This window comes from Varroa jacobsoni, unplaced genomic scaffold, assembly GCF_002532875.2.
Source record: "Varroa jacobsoni isolate VJ856 unplaced genomic scaffold, vjacob_1.0 scaffold_748, whole genome shotgun sequence".
NCBI classification, from domain to species: Eukaryota; Metazoa; Arthropoda; class Arachnida; order Mesostigmata; family Varroidae; genus Varroa; species Varroa jacobsoni.
The window spans coordinates 62,950-80,868 of record NW_019213650.1 but is presented as its reverse complement, the minus strand read 5'-3'; the positions used below and the strand labels follow the sequence as shown (position 1 = coordinate 80,868).

Below are 17,919 nucleotides of genomic sequence, written 5' to 3'. Positions count from 1 at the left end.
GGATGATTTGTGCATTCAGGTGTGAACATCTGCTGGAACGGCACAATATGCGGGCGTACGCCATGCCACAGAGCTGCATGCTTCTGTGCTAACACAATAGAATAGGGGAACCAGAGTTGGATAGGTAGACAATAAAAGGGAAAGGCCAAGAGGCAAACGGCGCGAAAACATCAGAAGAGTTACAGCTTTGCCGCGCGTCAATGGAATAGCTGAACGACCCTTTTCGCTTGTTGCGTCGATGTCGCCCACTCGATCGTTGATTAGGCACAGCGCTACATCGTGAACGCACATCCGACATACTACGCGTACAGTCGGACAGATCGACACACTTCATACGTCGTTACCACTGCGATAACTTTATCTGCAGTGCCGGCGCTTCTACGCGCGCATCGGACTCAGCTCCACTGCTGCGGAATCAGTGAGCATGTCCATATGTATACATACCTACACGAGTGCAGGCAGCTACGCGCGCCGGCAGCAGCAGACGGAAGGTCATGAAAACTAAGAACGAACATCGTGGCACCGATATGGCCATGGCAGGATTTCGTTGCAATGAGTGAATTATTCGCCGCTACTCGAGCGCTACAGGGACGATCACGACAACGATGACAATGGAGCTAAGTACAGTGTGACGCTACGGCGTTAGCTGTACGTTCGTTTGCCGACTTTCGGCAACATTCATAACTGGCATTTGCCGGGACTAACCTATACGAAGCCTGCTGCTGCGATCTCAATTGAAGTTGGTGGGTGGTGCTCTAGTATGGTTTGTCTATCTGCATATAATGGTCCCGCTAGAGTTCTCCACTTCCACAGCAGACGGCGGTGTCGCCGCCGGCAGCTGGCCGTCGCCACAGTCGCTTCAGACGACGGCTGCAGCAGTCCACTCCGGCTGACTTCCAGCAGCAGTACTACGAATGCTGCAGTTGTTGTAGTCAGTAAAGTGTCTCGAGGCGGCTTCACGACTTCGTCGGCGTCAGTGCGAGAGCGGCGCGACCGGCGAGAGGGCTACCGCCTGACGTCGTCCGTTGCATGAGCAGAGAATGTAGCAAAGTAGAAGAACAAACATAGTGGCGCTATTCGTGTCGACCAGCGCTGCGTAAGATAGCGCTGCGGTCTGCTCTAGATAGAGTTTGCGCTATCGTGTCAAATCCGAGGCGACGTCGACGACTTCGCCATTGTCGTTGTTCCTACTACTAGCGAGAACAAAAGTGGTCCTCCGGAGCATTACAGCTCTGTAATTTCAAGCTGATTCTGGGAATCTATTCTCATATGAAGACAGATTTTTAGATCTACCTTTCGGTATTCGTTCGAAGATCGCTAAAGGGTTGAGTTAGGGTTGTGCAGATACCGCTGCTGCTATTGCGACGACGAGGGCCACCCAGGGTACGATCGTATCATCTTTAAACAGTTCTGTAGAGCTACTGAATGATAGACAGTTCGTATGAGAGGCGTTCACAGTTCTAGTACTATGTAGAGGCAGGTGTAACGACTGCGGTTTTGTGAAAGCGGGTCGTTCTATACGACCATGGATTGGCGAGTGTTCCTTGATTGTCTGGCTAATTGGTGCGCGAACTTACATATAAGCACATCTGTACGCCTATGTGTTCACACATCTACGCACATCAACAAGAGCAACTAGACACGACGAAAAAATGCCCCCGTATCGCGCTATGTTGAAGGATACTAATTTTAGTACAGCACCATTCCACAATGTAGCACTTGTCTGAGCCACTACATGTAATCGTCTCAGACTAGTTAAGCTGGTCGGTGCTAATTGCGACGATAGCAATAGCGAGCGGGACTTTACCTTAACGCTGCCACTAGCTTTACGGCCAAGGCAGCAATAGCGGCACCAGCAAGCGCCGGCGACTGTCCTGACAGCTGTGAATTTATAGTACCCGACAACGGATTATATTACTCTCATAGAGGCTAACGGCTCTGTTTAGCTAACAAGGAAACGGGCCGATCATTCTGCCGTGACGGCCGTAGCCAAAGCCACGGACCAGCGGATGAAACTGTCAGTGTAACTAGTGCATAGTGTACACGTATATGGCTATACAGTTAAATGCTGTGTATTGGCTGCTGCGGTAGCTGTTGACTGCGGTGATCTTTGTTACCGGTTGCATTGTGACGGACGGATACAACGACATCAGTGACCGTTACAGTTATGCTTGTGTTTTTCGCAGCTGCAGAGTTGTGTCCGTCGCAGTAACTGGCTGCTGGGTCGGCCGGCCGGCAATCGAATAACGGACTGGTATAGTATCAGTCAAAAATTTCGCGACTGCCGTTGCCACTAACGATCGTCATACATTGTGCCACCGTGGTGACTCGTAGAAGTGGACACAGCACGGAAGGTATCGGTTGTTCTCTGTTTGCTTACCCGTCGTGCTGCTGCTACCTGTGTTTCGGTACTCTGCGGAATCGATACGAGCATAGCCGTGACGGCGGCACCGCCGATAGCTTTGCCCTTTGGAATACACTCCAGCTTTGCGTATATGATACCTATTATGAGTGTTCTATGCGGATATAATTTAACTTCTACGGTACCTTTGCTTCAGGCAGTCTTTATTTAATCAAGCATCAGTTGACAACATGGCTGACATTGCCGTTAGTGTTGATAAACGCCGTTAATTGAAAACCGCCTAACAACGACAACGACGACGATAGTAGGTTAAGTCGCTAGCGGTGATCATCACAAAGCGGCTATGGAGTAACAGCCAGCCGGTGCTTCACTGAAACCTTTGCACAACAAGCAGTTGACTGAAAATAACAGTTGCGTACGAGCGGCGGAATCAACGCGCCACGCCACTTACCTTCGAGCTGAACTGATGAATTAGCCAATTGCCCGCCTTTCCCATTCACCCGTTTTGGCGGCTTCCGTGGGGGGTGAAATTGTCGCGCACTTGTCCGCTGTTACCTGCGACCAGTGCTGCTGCTGCTGCCGCCGCCGCCGCCGCCGCCACAAAATACAAATTACATTGTGCATACGTCGCTATTGGCGGGATGCAACTGGCTGGCGAGCAGGCTAATTAAAAGGAAGCATCATTTTGCGAAACGCTACGCATAGTTACTAGGTGATATACACGTATCGATATGTGTCAAGCAATGCGAGTCAGTACGAACTAGACTTGAATTGTCACCCCCCACCAAAAAGATTGGAGTGCGCATTTGCAGGGACTTGTCAAGTGTTTTACATGTATGCCCAGGAGATAGCATCGACTCGTTTGACAGGTTAGGTTGTTACTGATATACGGACAACTAACGCTGGAACGCTGAACGGTACTGCAGCAGCGGTCGTCAACAACAGTAGCAGCAGCAGATCTGGTGGTTATCGAGCGCGTGTAAAATGGCTTCATGGGGCAATTTAGCGTGCTGTCTGGCGCGCAGCTAGCAGCGGTCAGCAGTGAACAATAAAGCAATAATAACAAAAATAGCCAGAGCACCAAGCAGCTGAGTTTGTTGAAGACAGGGCACGCGGCGTCGGCACCACCTCGCTGGAATAACGCCTACTAAGGCCACGTATGTGTGGTGTTTATATGGAATAAGCGGTCGGCTGGTTGTCTCTTTCGTCGACTATGGGCGCACACGTAAAGTTATACGGTACTAGAAATTCAGCGAATCTGTTCAAACCGTAAAAAGAGGCTATACGAGGAAACTTATTCATTCCATTACATTACAAATGTAAATTTATGTCTGTGCAGATGTGTATTTTGTGCGTCAGTTTTTTCCGTCCTCATTGGAAAGTGTGAACGACGCTGCCGGTGTGAGACTGAACAATCGCCTTCATATTGGTATGATTTAGCATAAGGTATTTTAATGCGTCAGCTTGTGCGAGCGTCAGCCGCCCCACCGATCGAAATGTCTATATGACTATAACAAAAAAACGAAACTTTTATTGTTCGTTATAAAATAGCATATATTTATTTTTGCTTACTATAGGCACTTAGTATATTTTAACAATTAGGTGCTTTAGCACTCGGAAGTGTGTTTATATATAACACATGAACGGTCATTTAACTAAATGTCGTTTTCGATAATTTCGTGTAGGGTAAAGTGTGTAAGCGTCCATCCGTCATTCTTTGTTCCTTCTCATTTGCTTTCGCTTTCTCGTGACTTCCTTATCACCGCAATATCGCACCCAATCAAAATATACGTCTCAATATTTTATATGGCCGTACTTCATGGAACGCGTTACGACCGACTTTTCCGAACGTTGTCCGATGTGGTTCTTGCATTTTTTACAAACAAAGACAACGCAAGAAGGTCGAAGAGGGATTAAAATTATATAGGACTCTTTTCTAGAAATGATCGGTGTCCATGCATTCGTCTTATGAAAGGCTAAGTAAATTATTAAAAGTTGTGATTGCGATAAATGAAGGACGAGAGAAAGTTATTTCTGGAGGATCTGCGTAGTAAATGTCTACCGATGAATCTCGATCTCAACAAAGACAGTTACATTGATGGTTTTTGTTAACGGCCAACTCTGTTGTCTTATCATAACTGCGATCTGCGTGTTTGGCAGTTGCAGTGGAGATTCTGTGAACGGTAAACTCTATGCTATGTATATCTTTCATCAAACGCGATTAAAAGCTAACTAGCGATTTAATGCAGATTAAGAGCTTCTCCACAAACTGTAGAACTTGGTTGTTCCTGTAACAAGCGTTGGACGAAAACGCCTTCGTCAGCTTAGCAGCCATTGACGCTTTCAGGTTCGTACGAGAAACAAGAGGGCGTGAAATGCTATAAACTGGCACAATGAACGTCTTAACATTGCAAGCGGGTGATCGTAATCGTTAAGGGACTATAAACTATATACAGAAAGAAAAGAACCCGCTTCGATTACGAGAACCGGTATCAAAAAATTAAAAGTATCAACTTTTATCACGGATGCATGATACGAACTCACTGGACTCGATCTGCTGTGAGCTGCCTTTGATTTGAAGATCAATGTTTGCCCGCATGGCAGGCACCTCTATGCATGGTAAGGTTTTGTCAATATTCAAAATGAAAAAGATTATTAAGCGTTGACAGAATCACGCATACACATTCACACGGGCAAAATTTATGGCCATAGCTTCATTTTAATATGCTCCATCGTCAATGCTCAAACTGTTTAGTTTGGCTGGGAAATAAAAAAGTACTGCGAATAAAGTAAAAATATACGTGAGTATAGATGATCATTTTTCTGTGGCCCGTACAGAAAAACAGTTTCTAATATTCAATATCTATTTATTACGCTTAGGCAATGTCGAAAGCAAAACGTGAATAAATTCGTTACTACGTTTACCGATATTTTCATTGGTAATGTTAAACAGGTAGAGTTGAACTTGGGCTGGCAGCGCCGTAGGTCAAAGCCTGGCTGCCATATGTATGTGGGAAAATATAATTTTTTTTTAATTACTACGATTCCTCAGGCATTTCAATCAGCCTATTCGAAGCGTGTACTGTGCTTTGTATTCCATTGACGCGATTATAACATCCATCATTGATAATTCCCATCTCCTTCTCTGACTTTTTTTTGTGGCAAAGCGACTAGTTTTTCAGGGTGGAAGGCTATTTACCTACATCGGGGCCCAAGAGTTAATCATGCTTTACCCGCTCGCCGAATAAACATTTCGACCCGTAATAGAATTAAGTGGTCTTTTCTATAATGCTAGTTCGATCAGCATCTTATGTAATCCTTTTTTTGCAAGCATTTTGCGAAAGTGTATAGATGTGCGTCATCAGATTTAATATATTCAAGTAATTGCACTTCTGCTTTATTATATGCGATCTAAAGAATAATTCGAATTTTTTTTTTGCTTCGTTGCTATAACGGACAATTGATAAGAGTTTATAAATTGACGCGGGAGGATTGATGATAATTTTGCTTCTATTATCGTTATAGCTCTCAATAACAAATGCTCATCTTTGGGTAAAAAAAAGTCGAGAGCTCGATTTCGCCGCGCTAGAGGCCACCACTGCTATTACAATATATATATACACTGAAAAAATATACTTTTCCGCTTCAGAAGTCAACATAAGATTTTTGACCAACTTTAGACATGCTATATTGTCTAGTCTACCACGACTTAGTAAACTAAGCTCACAGTTTAAATGATGTGCGAAAACGTCGGGACACAGCCGTCTGCACCTATGATCAGCATACGTTGAGGATACATTTTCGTATTCGTTTTGAGATCGCCATACTAATCATCTGTTCATCGCACCAACTCTATTTAAAGGAAACAGCTTTATTTAAAGTGATTGACAAATAACTACAAACGTATATACGCTCCGATGTTCAGTAGGACAATGTTTATCGAAGCGACTTTTCTGGAAAATTTGAAATGAAAAGTGTCGCAATTTTAATACTGGCGAGTCGAGAAAAATATACAAGGGTCCGGGTCCAAATGTCGCCAATATTGGCATACTTATCTGGCAAAGAGACTTCGGAACGGAAGCCGAGGTGCTGAAAAGGCCTGCTTGTGCCGGGCGTTGCTTTTTGCATTAGCGGATATGGCTGTATCCTATACACACAGTGAATTTGGCGCCATTTTTCAAATGTACATTCGAAGCGTTCATTATTTTTGTTCTATCATTTTTATGACTGGATCGAATTTCTTCTGAGGTCAAATTTACGCTGTGATTTTTGAAAACCGATTAAGGAGTTAGTATAGATCAGAACGCAGTTGTTCCCATTGAAAGTGCCGAAACGGATCAGCGGGGTGTCGATGGACGTATTTTAGCACACTAAGTCGGCATCTACCGAACCGTTGCTTCTTGACGCACCATTGTGTTGTGTTGACTATTTATTCATTGGCCTCGTCGACTTGTGGGAACAAAGACGTGCACTTAATGCTAATAAATTAGAAGTACTCTAGTGGACAACCGCCTGGGTGTGATCAATTTATTACGGACTATCCCAGCTAGAAGTGAATAGCTACGAATAGGCCAAATCATGCACAGCCTTCTATATACAAATCGGACATATGCAAAGGGGAAACATCATGAACGACAATTACTTTTAGCTCACGCATTAATTAAATGTGTACTTCGATATTTCTCAATATTCTAATAATTCATCCTTTTTAAAAATTCCGATTTATTATGCAATATAATAGACACGTTTGCTGACGCGAAATGGACGTATTTTTCGTTAAGGACTGCGACGTTACCGCTGTATCAACACAGGGGGCAGATTGCAGGTTCGATGTATAGTAATTGCGGTTCTTCGGCTCTTTTTCAATAGACATTCTCGAATCAGGCCTAATTTTTATCGGTGATTATGGAAATTACCACAAAATTGGGGCAATGGAATGAGAACGTAAATCTGGCACTTGGCCGATGCAACTCATCCTTATATTATAAAATTTTATGGATTTCACGCTCAGGTTTGTGAAGTGGTTAAAGCTAAGAGCTAGGCGAATATGGGTGTCGGGCCATTATGTCTTGTTAATAGGCTGGTGCTCGTCAATATGAACTAGACATCTGTTCGAATACAGTCAAGAATTACTCTCAATAAAAAATTTCCTATGAAAATTGTTTTGCTCTGTATACAATGTGTTGTACAGTAGCACATGGCAATGTTGGCTCCATCAGTTGTTCATGATAATTAAAAACCCTGTACTTCTCAAGTGCCAGCTATCCAACTGAGGCGACTATCTCTATGATAGGTCCAATGGTTAAATATAAGGGACAACATGATTTCTACCGCTCGTAGTGCAGGTTTCAGTTTGAATGAAACAATGACTTCTTATTAGCAGGAATATATTTCCGCATGACATCAATCAGTCGATCGTTGTATTGGATCACTCGCTGTGTGGGGCGTTGCCAGCGATGTTGCCCCGGTGTTACGAATTTGATTGGAAAGATAGTCATATGTGCTGTTGCCATAAAAAGTAGTCTTCTTATCGGCTAATTTACCACTGTCAAATGTCAAATAAGTGCTTACCTTCACCAGAATCTCTACAACTGGTAGAAAAAAAAAGGGCTAAGATTTTAAGTAGTATTTCTCAAGAACTTGCCGGAAACAGGATAACCCCCATTGGTCTTTTGAAATCGATCTATCGTCTGATATTTTGTGACGGGTCCACTGATGTATTCGTAGCCATAATTGTTTCGTTCGCAAATGCTTTCTGTTTTGCTGTTGCAGAAATTTCCTATGCAAAATTTGTAAACCAATTTTAACTTACACTATCCAAACGTAGCCATTATATTTATGGCTGAAATAAGGTTGCTTCCGTTGGAAATAGTCATAGGCATCTTTAAAATGGTTACTTGCCCTTTTGCAATTCGTGAGGCTAAATATATTGACCTTTCCTATGTATAAGATGCACGAAGTTAAAGTATTGCAACCAATACTTGCCGTTGGGCAACCTCGTCGGATAGCATGATAGACCGAAGATTGCACGCGTGTTCTTCACGCGACATGCAGTACCTGTGACGTCCACCCATAGAAGTCTGCGGACTAAACTGAAATGGATCTGGTGGTTTACATAACTTGTGACCACAGTTTTCCTTGGGGACGAAGTCATATAGCAGTCCTTGCATTTGTACGCGTGTGCAGTCAGAGCAGCCCCTTACGTTACTGACATTTTTTGAGCATCAGAGCGGGCACGCAGAGGCTGGAACACGTTCAAACCGTTTGTTAGAGCGAAACCTTGACCGCGCTTGTTAAGTTTAGATAATGCCGAGTCTCATTAAATCTAATAGAAGTATAATAGTAATAGTTGAGTTTGTTTGCGTGATGGCCTTGCTGAACGTAGCAATATCTCTGCAAAGTATTTATAGAGCGATGTATAATGCGCTTTTCCTGCTTTGTGACACGTAAGTTCTGACTATATGATCGTATGAACACCCACATCATTGAGGAAGAGGTCTCAGCAGTTCACACTTAGGAGGATCCATTCGTATAATGTGCTTCTTGGTTCTATCATCAACGGACGGACCGCTATTAGTGACTGCTGTCTTGTGTTAAGCGCGATCTTACACGGTCGAACATGATACAGTTGAAATGTTGTTGTTAGCAAGAGTAATTTGTTTATGCAGAGTGTACTGCCGCCACAGAAAGATGGGTAAAGCTGCCGAGAAAGGGCGGATTAAGACGGTGGGACATTGCGATTGGACTGACGATGACGAGAAGAAAAAACTGCTAATGTTGCTGCATAAGCAGAACCGAAACACAGAATTGTCACTATATCTTGGCTGGTCTAGTCTTTCTTTCCACCTTGGCGCTGGGCTGGTTCCATGTATGATCATAGTCACCGAGCAGACGCTGTTTCTCATCACTTCAGAGAGCAGATGGATTATTTTTACTAAAGACGATACGAACCCATAACGATGATTCTCGCCAGCGATATTAAATGCGTGTGACTTCGATGGAAATAGACGCAATAACTCTCTTATTTGAATTAAATCGCTGTGTTTGTATGGATATGTATTTGTGTGGGGATATGCATGTACGAAGTCCGCGCGCCGGTATTTCCTCATATGAAAAACGCGTGCATACATATACGGACAAACGCTATTGGCCGCGACGTCAACTCGTCATCGCTACTTAGTAAACTGTTGAGATCTTTTCTTAATGTTTCTTTTGTGTTGGTACGCTAACGTACTACAAATCACCGTGTTATCATATGCAAATCGTCCAACGCCAATCAATTTTTGAATACTGTTGTCCGCGTGTTTTCGAGTGACACAGGTCATTTGATCATCGCGGGCGTTGCGTACGGGCAGATCTGGCAAATACATATCTGCTTAGCCACAGTGGATACGTCGACCGTACTCCGTCGCCTCTACGGCACGGTAAATTCAATGTGAATGTAAATTTCTGAATTTTCCAGCTGAAGCTGTATATTGTGTGCCCCTCAATATCAAGTGTATTGACGAGTACATCACTGACTCAATTAGATCTGCTAGTGGCGGGTTCCGTTGCGTCGCATAAACATAAAAAGCAAGATACAATATCTGTTAATGAACATCTGTTAAACAATACTCTTTCTTTTCTCACTTCTATTACGTAATGTGTCAATATGAGTCCGTCCCTATTTTTTCGACCGGCCCTTTTTCCAACCCATCGTCCGCTGTCGATCGACTATAAACGAAATTATCAGTCAAGCGCCAAGTTTAGCCCAATCAAGCCATTACAGAGCTCTAGGCTGACGCATAACGCTAATGAAAGCCTTGTGAGCAAGAAACGGACAAAATACTTTGGCTACTTCGCCTCGTCGTAATGTCTATTGTGCGGGTCATAAAATAGATGTTTTTACTGTGTTTGGTCTTGTGTTGCTGACGCAGTAATATGTCGGCGGCAGGCAAAGGCATTTGCTTTACGTTCGAATTGCTTCTTTAAGCCTGTGCGTTGTTGCGCCGGCTTTTCAAAGTAAATACGAAAATAACAATGAAAATTTTCTGACAGAAGCCCGTAATGTTCTTGGGAGATTGGAAAAGCGCGCATCCGCCTATCCAATCATTCCGGTCAGTCCTATGTTCGTTTCTTTTTAGGACCTGTTGCGCATTAGTCGTCATTGGCAAGGTCCATGCGGGTTCATTGGTCCAGTCAGCGAGAACGAATGAGGCCAAACCTTGTGTGAATGGTTATTGTGTAAACCCTTTGAGATGAGGTAGGACGAACAGTAAGATTTCGTAAAATTACTCATACTCATAGTTATTTCTCATCGTTATTTGCAGAGCATTTTGCTTAGGAATAACTTAGCCAGCTCTGGGATGAATTTTGGAAACTACACATACAATGGAGTCCACAGAAATACAATTTCAATTAAATTCAAACAAAAAACTCGTATTTAGCCGCAACATTACGAGAAAAAAACTTGCTTCCTTAATCGAAATCTAGTGATATAGCTAGAATTGAACGACTGGAGGAAAATAGATGTTACAAACTGCCAGCCACAGGTGTCAGTTAAGAATATCAAAGTGCATAATCTGTTTCACTGTTTGAGTTGAATTCTAAAATGATTTAGTAACCTAAATCAAAGATTTTAAAAGTATTTTTAAAAAAAAATTATGGTACATATGAATTAAAAGAAAATAAAAAAAATTGCCATCAACACCCGGTGTTCCCAGGCGGTCTCCCTTCCAAGTACTATCCGAGCCCAACGTTGCTTAGCTTCGGTGATCGGACGAGAACCGGCGTATTCAACGTGGTATGGCCGATGGCTGTGACAACGCCATTCGAACGTGAAGTTAAGAATATCAAAGTGCATAATCTGTTTCACTGTTTGAGTTGGTGTCCAGGTATCCGGATAGGATCTGGATTGCGACAGTGTTTTTCTGTTCGCAATTCGTTGTTTTATCTCTCAGAAAATGTTTGCTTGCAACCTGGCTACGCTTATTTTGTTTATAGGTCACTTTGCATCACTCGTATGCATATGCATCTAATTTTAGTAAAGATGAGCCACTGAAACGTAAAACTTGAATATCACTTAATAAGTGGTATAGGGGTCGACCCATTTCTGGGCATGTTCAGTCAATTCGTAAAGCATACTAATAATGATGATGAGATGATATTGTGGTAGTTGGCTAGCCGCTAATACTTCAGCGCAGTGAGCCCCATTGTTGATGCGCTAGTTAAGACGTGGATTTTATGATTGTTCGCGCGGCGTATACAATATAACAGAGTCGAGGACAATCTATGGCCTTCGATTTTCGCAAAGTAAGCACAATGTTGTGGCCTTAAATTAAAGCGAAGTGTTGTAATACTCAGGATAGATCTGTAGAAGCATTTAGATTGGTTAAGCGCGTGGGCGTAAGGATGATGTATGTATGTGTTGTTCAATTTATATATTATATACGATAATTAGCTTTATAATCAGTCGCACGATCAGGGACCTTCTCAGAGCTCAACATGATTGTATAAATGACGAATTTGAAAAATATTTACTAATCCTAAAAATTGACAAAAATACTACTCAAAACTGAATACATTAATTTAAAGTTATGCTGAGATGGGAGACGGGAGAACCACGATAGAAGGAAAATGGCGAGAGATGCAGCCTTTACAACCGGTTAATAAGCAAACGGTCTTGCACGTGGTGTCGACTGGGAGTGCCGACACTGAAGAAGGAAGCGTTTGACTCTATCAGTGTCACCGACAGACTATCAGACATGTCAATCGGGTCATCGTAGAAACGTCTTAGAACCGACCCGATCACTTATCGAGCAACACTGACAAATGTTCATTCGTAAAAAAACGTTCAGAAAATCAAAACAAACAATGAAGGGCTCGTTGTTTGTCCAATCGACTGGATCAAGCCGAAGCAGCCTACACCTTTTTGGAACACTGCTGAACCGCTTTGTTCACGAAATTTGTGCCGTTTGTTGATATGAATGCTAACCAGCGGTGGCTTCAAAGGGAGCAGTATTGCTATTCAAGTACTAGGTCTTCGTCGTAAGCATGAGGATAAAATAAGCAACGGGAAATAAGGAAAAGAGGATAGGGAAAGAATTACCGTTGACTGAATGTTGACCACCGATGTGGGTTATCAGCGCTTTATGCCTAGATGCTATGTAACGAATGAGCGGCCTTGGTATTGGGCGCAAATCGAACTCTACAGGCCTACCGAAAAAAAAGCATTTGAGAGTAATCGCTATTAGTTTTACAGGTGTATGCTCTTTTCGGTTTTGTGGCGTAGTCTGCGCCTACGAGGTAATGGACAGTGGCGGTATTTTTATAGCTTGTCACGTAAACCCAACACCAAGTTAAAAAAAGAATATATAAACTCTGCGACGGAAACGTCCAGTTTGGCACGTCTATTCATGACCGAACATTGATCAGTCTGGAATTACTAAAAACAAAGATCGATCGACTATAACGGGTTGTGTCACATGTGTACACTGCTTTCAGATCATAAACACCAAATGTTCAATGGTGCTTGGCTGTGGACCGATATATTGACACATGCAGACCATCTATAGGGGGTGGGACTCATTTTTAACACAAATTTGACTAAAAGCCTTCGATTATGTATGAGAAGCTTTGAAACTAATGAATCGAAGAGGCACTATTCAAAAACATCGCGACTCTTGATATCCATCGGATCATCGGACATTGAGGAACTGTTGAGTACAATCTTGAATTCGTGCTTTGTTGCACCAAAATAGACTGACTAAGTTCTATCGTATAGTAAATTTTCAAAAAGTAGAGAGGGACAAGACAAATAGTTTCATGTATTTTTTTAACTAGAATAGAGTACCTTGTTATTGGCTGTGGCTGAAAACAATCTTAGTTAGAAAATTTCCGATCCTTTTTGACAGCTGGTAAAAATTTCTTTACGGATAAACTTTTAGGACAAAGTCAGTTTTGCTAAGAGGACACTTTTCTTAGCCTAACGGATGCCGATGTCAACAGCCAGTGATTTCATGTTGTTCGTGCTGATCATGTTGAAGCAGCTATTTTCTTGACAAAGAACAGTGTTACTGTTACCACCCACAGCAAAATCACGGTGGGTGGTAATGGTGGCCAGGATGGCGAAAACGCCGGGTTAGTGTTTCCATTGCTGTTACCATGCGAAGTGGTTTCCGACAACAGGCGTTCCTGTTCGATCGGTGCTGGCCTTCTGTGTTTTTCTGTGCCGAATGATTTCTTTCTTCTAGCTTCCGATAAGGCTATGAAACGAAATATTAGATAGACAAGTAGCAATAACAATTTAGCCATTACTAATGTAAGTGCGAGCGATATTGGCACAAGTGTCATGGTCGCGTTGTCTCACAAACAAACGGGACAAGTTATTGAACGACGCTGTCGTCGATAACTGTTCGTCGCTTTGATTTCTTTGATGGGCTGACCAAAACAGGTAAATTGAGGACCACAGAAATAAGGGTTGTTAATGTACAAGATTGCGAATGATCGATAAGAAAAGAAAAAAGAAACGCAATAATACGGCTAACGGACCTTTTGCTTGAGTATGTTTTGATGATGAAACAAATGATAAAAAAACAAATACAGGTCATGTTTCTTATTATGAACGCCCTTATTTTAGTACTTAAAAATGAACCGACCCGAAAATTAACGAAACAACTAACGTCAGATGTATTCGAACTATTTGATTTCTTTTCGACATATATCAGCATCCGTAGGCTCACCTGGTACGGAGTAGGACAACATAGCTTCAGGTGGGTTTAACCTCGAACAAACGAAGCGATGAGGGAGGTATCATACCATAGACCAGGTTTTAAATCATTCGTTGAAGACAGACCCGTTTTTCCCGCTCAATCGTACCAATACCGTGGAAGGTGGTAAATTTTTTTCTAGTGTCGAAATTGATTGGACGATGATGAAACTTCATCGAGCGATCCAACTCGCTTCCCAATCAAAGCGCCTTTTTCGGTTCCTAACTTTGGAAAATCGAATACCAATCAGTAACGCCATTGGATAGAACAGTAACTAAATAGTGCTAGTTTCTAAATTAGCAAAAGTATAGCTTCAATATGAAATAAAATCAGGAACTTTACCAAGCTTGACAAAGTACACCTTACACCAATCTGTGAGGTCAAGAGGTGGCAAACTATCCATTGCCTTGACTCAGAGGTAATCCTTAACCGATGTGAGAATAGAGAAACACCATCCCACCTAACGACAACAATTTATGTAACCGGTGCCTTTGAGAACCGGTAGTTTTGCACCAAACGTTGCTCCAACTGTGCTCCATCAGCAACAGTTCAGCTCAATAACAGGGCACCCCCAGCTGTCACGGTTCTCGGCATTGCCGCATCAGCATGAGTCGCAACTAATACCACCACATATAGTTAATGCAACAAATAGATTGTCGTCGCACGACGCTTTACCACAGCCCGCCAAACTGACTCGATCCGCACGGGGTCGGCGGCAACTGCACGGATCGCTCATCTTGAAGGAATTTTCGGCAATGCTCTAAGTTTCCAGTATATTCGATTGATGCTGGGTTGTACCGTCGAGGTCGAGACGAACATAAGCACGCGAACACGATGTGTCTTTCTAGAGAACTCATTGAAAATATGTAAATACATTCAAAAAAGAAGTTAAGGGTATGCTCATCGAATAATCTTTATTTGATTAGTCGGTTCAGCGTATGCTCATTTCGGGGTGATGCTTGGTTACGTTTTAATGGTAAATCGTACTGTCGATGTTCTGTCGTTCCGGCGTAAACTATCGAGGCTGTTTTAAACAGCTCATTCTCCAGACAAACGAAAAGCGCTGTTTCTTTCTTTACGGAAGATCTGTGCATGCACATTGATAACTCTATGCACTCGAATGAACTACGCGAGGAACTGTTGCTCGTGAGCGGGATGGACAGGTGATAGATGGCTGATGGATGAGCCGACTTACTTAAGTTAGGATTTATGCCTAAACTAGCAAGTCAATGCGTTTGTTAAGTAATCGTGCCTATTCATGGCTCTATTTTCTAACGCGAGGAGCGTTACAGCGTGTGCCGATCTCGTTAGCTTACTCTTGGTGGTGCATCCGTAACAGAAACTTTTCTTCACCTTCCATGGCACGCCCGTCACGCAGAGCCAAAAAAAAAGCACGAAAATCAGTTAACATTAGTGAAATATAGTTGGGCACGCTTTGGACTTATGAGTATATATGTATATAAAGGCTGAGTAGTATAATATGCATTCTGTGTTTGTTTATTGCGGCCATCAGGTCAGCGTTATCGAAAAACACCTGAGAAGACTCGATACCACAGTACGCCATACCAGGCATGGATACGATTTCGTTTCAAGTGAATCACAGTGGTTATCACATTTAGCAATTATCACACACGTAGCAGTCAGTGCATGAAGTTCTATTCGAGTGAAAGGTAGTCTGGTGCTAGTAACCCACACTTCAAGCGAAGTACTGAACGCTGGATTCTGCGCTGACAAGAACCAATAGCTAGGGCACAGCGGCCCGTAGTAGTAACGAGAGTAACTAGCAAGATTTGTCGATGAAGTTGTACAGGTACTATATAGACCTTGCACCCTTTATAGGCCAACAGCTGTCAAGTAAAGCTAATATCTAGCTAGGATTTCGGCGTGCACTGTGGTCTTTAGTTTTTCTATATTTTTGTAATGAAATTGTGGAAGTTTTTCATAGTGATGAAGACAACCCTTGGCAATTCGTTTGGGGATGACCTTCTACAGATAACAGCTAGTCACAGGTCGTCCAGTCACGCATTGTGTTCAAATAATGGTAGTAAAATTTGTGGAGGTCTTTTACTCCGTCTAACGGTTTTTGCGAACGGTGAAACGCGCTCGTTATTGCCGAGCAGGTGACCAGCACCTGTTTGATGCGTAAATTCTCGACTCTGGACCGTGGCTCGTACCTGATCCTCTGGCTTGGTTGTTTTTGGTCGACCAAGTCTGTCACCGAAACGAAAGCAAGGGGTAAAAAATAGAAGATGTAATATAGAAATTAATCTTGTTCATTAATTATATCATTCGTCACTCATTTGTCCATTTCTATAATAACGTTTAATCGATATGTGGAGAGCAAATGAACGGCAGCAAAACCCCTACAATAATTAGAAATATTTATGCATGTAATCGCTATAGTCGAGCTGAGCAGGAGGAGATGATAATGCACAAAACCCCAACGAACAAGTATTGTTTCTGATATGTAACGATGTCAGCGTTTTCTAATTAGTGACACCGTACAACTGCGAAAAATTGACATTGGTTTAAATCGTTCATTTAGCACGGCAGAGTCATGTAATAGATGCAATGTTGATTAAAACTACTCTATACGTCGCACTTATATAAACTATTTTAACTCTAACTAAATTACTCTGCATACAATTTAACAGCCGTTCGCATCTCGACGATTACTAGACAAATGAATAAAGATTGTAGTATAATCTTATACTTCTAAAAGAGTTGCTTCCTATATATATACGTGGCAAAAGTGACATGTTTGGGAAATTGGTTTTATCGGAAAATTACGAACGAAAATTGAGAGAAACTGAAGAAAATAGGCAAGGAAAATATGGTCTTTTTCAATACGTATTTTAGCAATATCTAAACGTAAATGTTTATCAGCTTGCCGAGCTCTATACAATAAACATAATAAGATTCGATTTTTCAAAAAAAAAAGCCAGGTTTTCGCATCCGCCACCATGGACTAACAGATCGTGTTTTCCTTGGGAAACTGTTGAGGATTTCTGAAAAGTATTAAGGTCTTTACATTTCTTACTGGTGTTGTTTCCTCAGGGACATAAGAATCAGTTAAGGTTAGTTTATCATTAAAATTGCGGGACAGCCGCTGGGGGTAACAGGATTACGATTGTATAGTGACAATTTAATTGCGATGAGGGCACGGGATAACTGACACTGGAGAATGGGTCACAGGGCGACTAGAACAGGACATAATGAAGCATCTACATTAAGGTAACTGAAGCAATAACATAGAATTACAAGATATACATACATAATACAGCCAACTAATAAAACAACTCGTACGAGACGGTGGGTTTTCTAGACCAACCTAACGGTAGAATTATGTCGAAAAGGCTGTAGTGGGCTAACAAAGGTAATGTTTAATAAGAATCGTATTCTTGCTAATGAGCCTGGGTAAATTTCGGTGGACCTTGTACATGTGTGATACTGTTCGTCAGCACTCAGAACAAGTGTCGACTTAGAATATATATACAGGCAGATATAGATATGTGTATGTGTGTGTGTGTGTGTGTGTGTGTGTGTATGTGTGTGTGTGTGTGTGTGTGTGTGTGTGTGTTTGTGTGTGCATATGTGCTTAACAAGTTCTCTGGATGATTTCGGCGTTCTATGTTGTACCTCAGTTTAGAATAGACTTGTCTAGTTGACCTTAGACACTCCGCACTGGAAATTGCCGAATGTACTTTTATGAACACGTACGTGTGTGCGGCTCATTATATAGTTATCTAGTATTTTATGAATAAACCAGGTTCTTATTGGCACATGTGCTGTATTATGTGATTTGTTTTG

At 42.3% G+C, this 17,919-nt stretch overlaps 1 protein-coding gene and 1 non-coding gene across 7 annotated transcripts in view; one reads left to right on the top strand and one right to left on the bottom strand.

The window, feature by feature from the left end:
* Positions 1-17,919, top strand: part of Wdr62 (WD repeat domain 62) — a 71,524-nt gene that overhangs the window by 5,427 nt on the left and 48,178 nt on the right. Inside the window, exon 1 of one of the 6 annotated variants that reach the window (XM_022838141.2) lies at positions 3,704-3,791. The exons of the other annotated variants lie outside the window; for them this stretch is intronic. The gene's annotated coding sequence lies outside the window, so the exon portion shown is untranslated. Of the gene's footprint in view, positions 1-3,703; positions 3,792-17,919 lie in introns of those variants that run through there. 6 annotated transcript variants of the gene reach the window in all.
* LOC147753096 (5S ribosomal RNA) lies at positions 11,040-11,158 on the bottom strand. The gene has a single exon (XR_015312210.1). It is a non-coding gene; the product is annotated as a 5S ribosomal RNA (ribosomal RNA).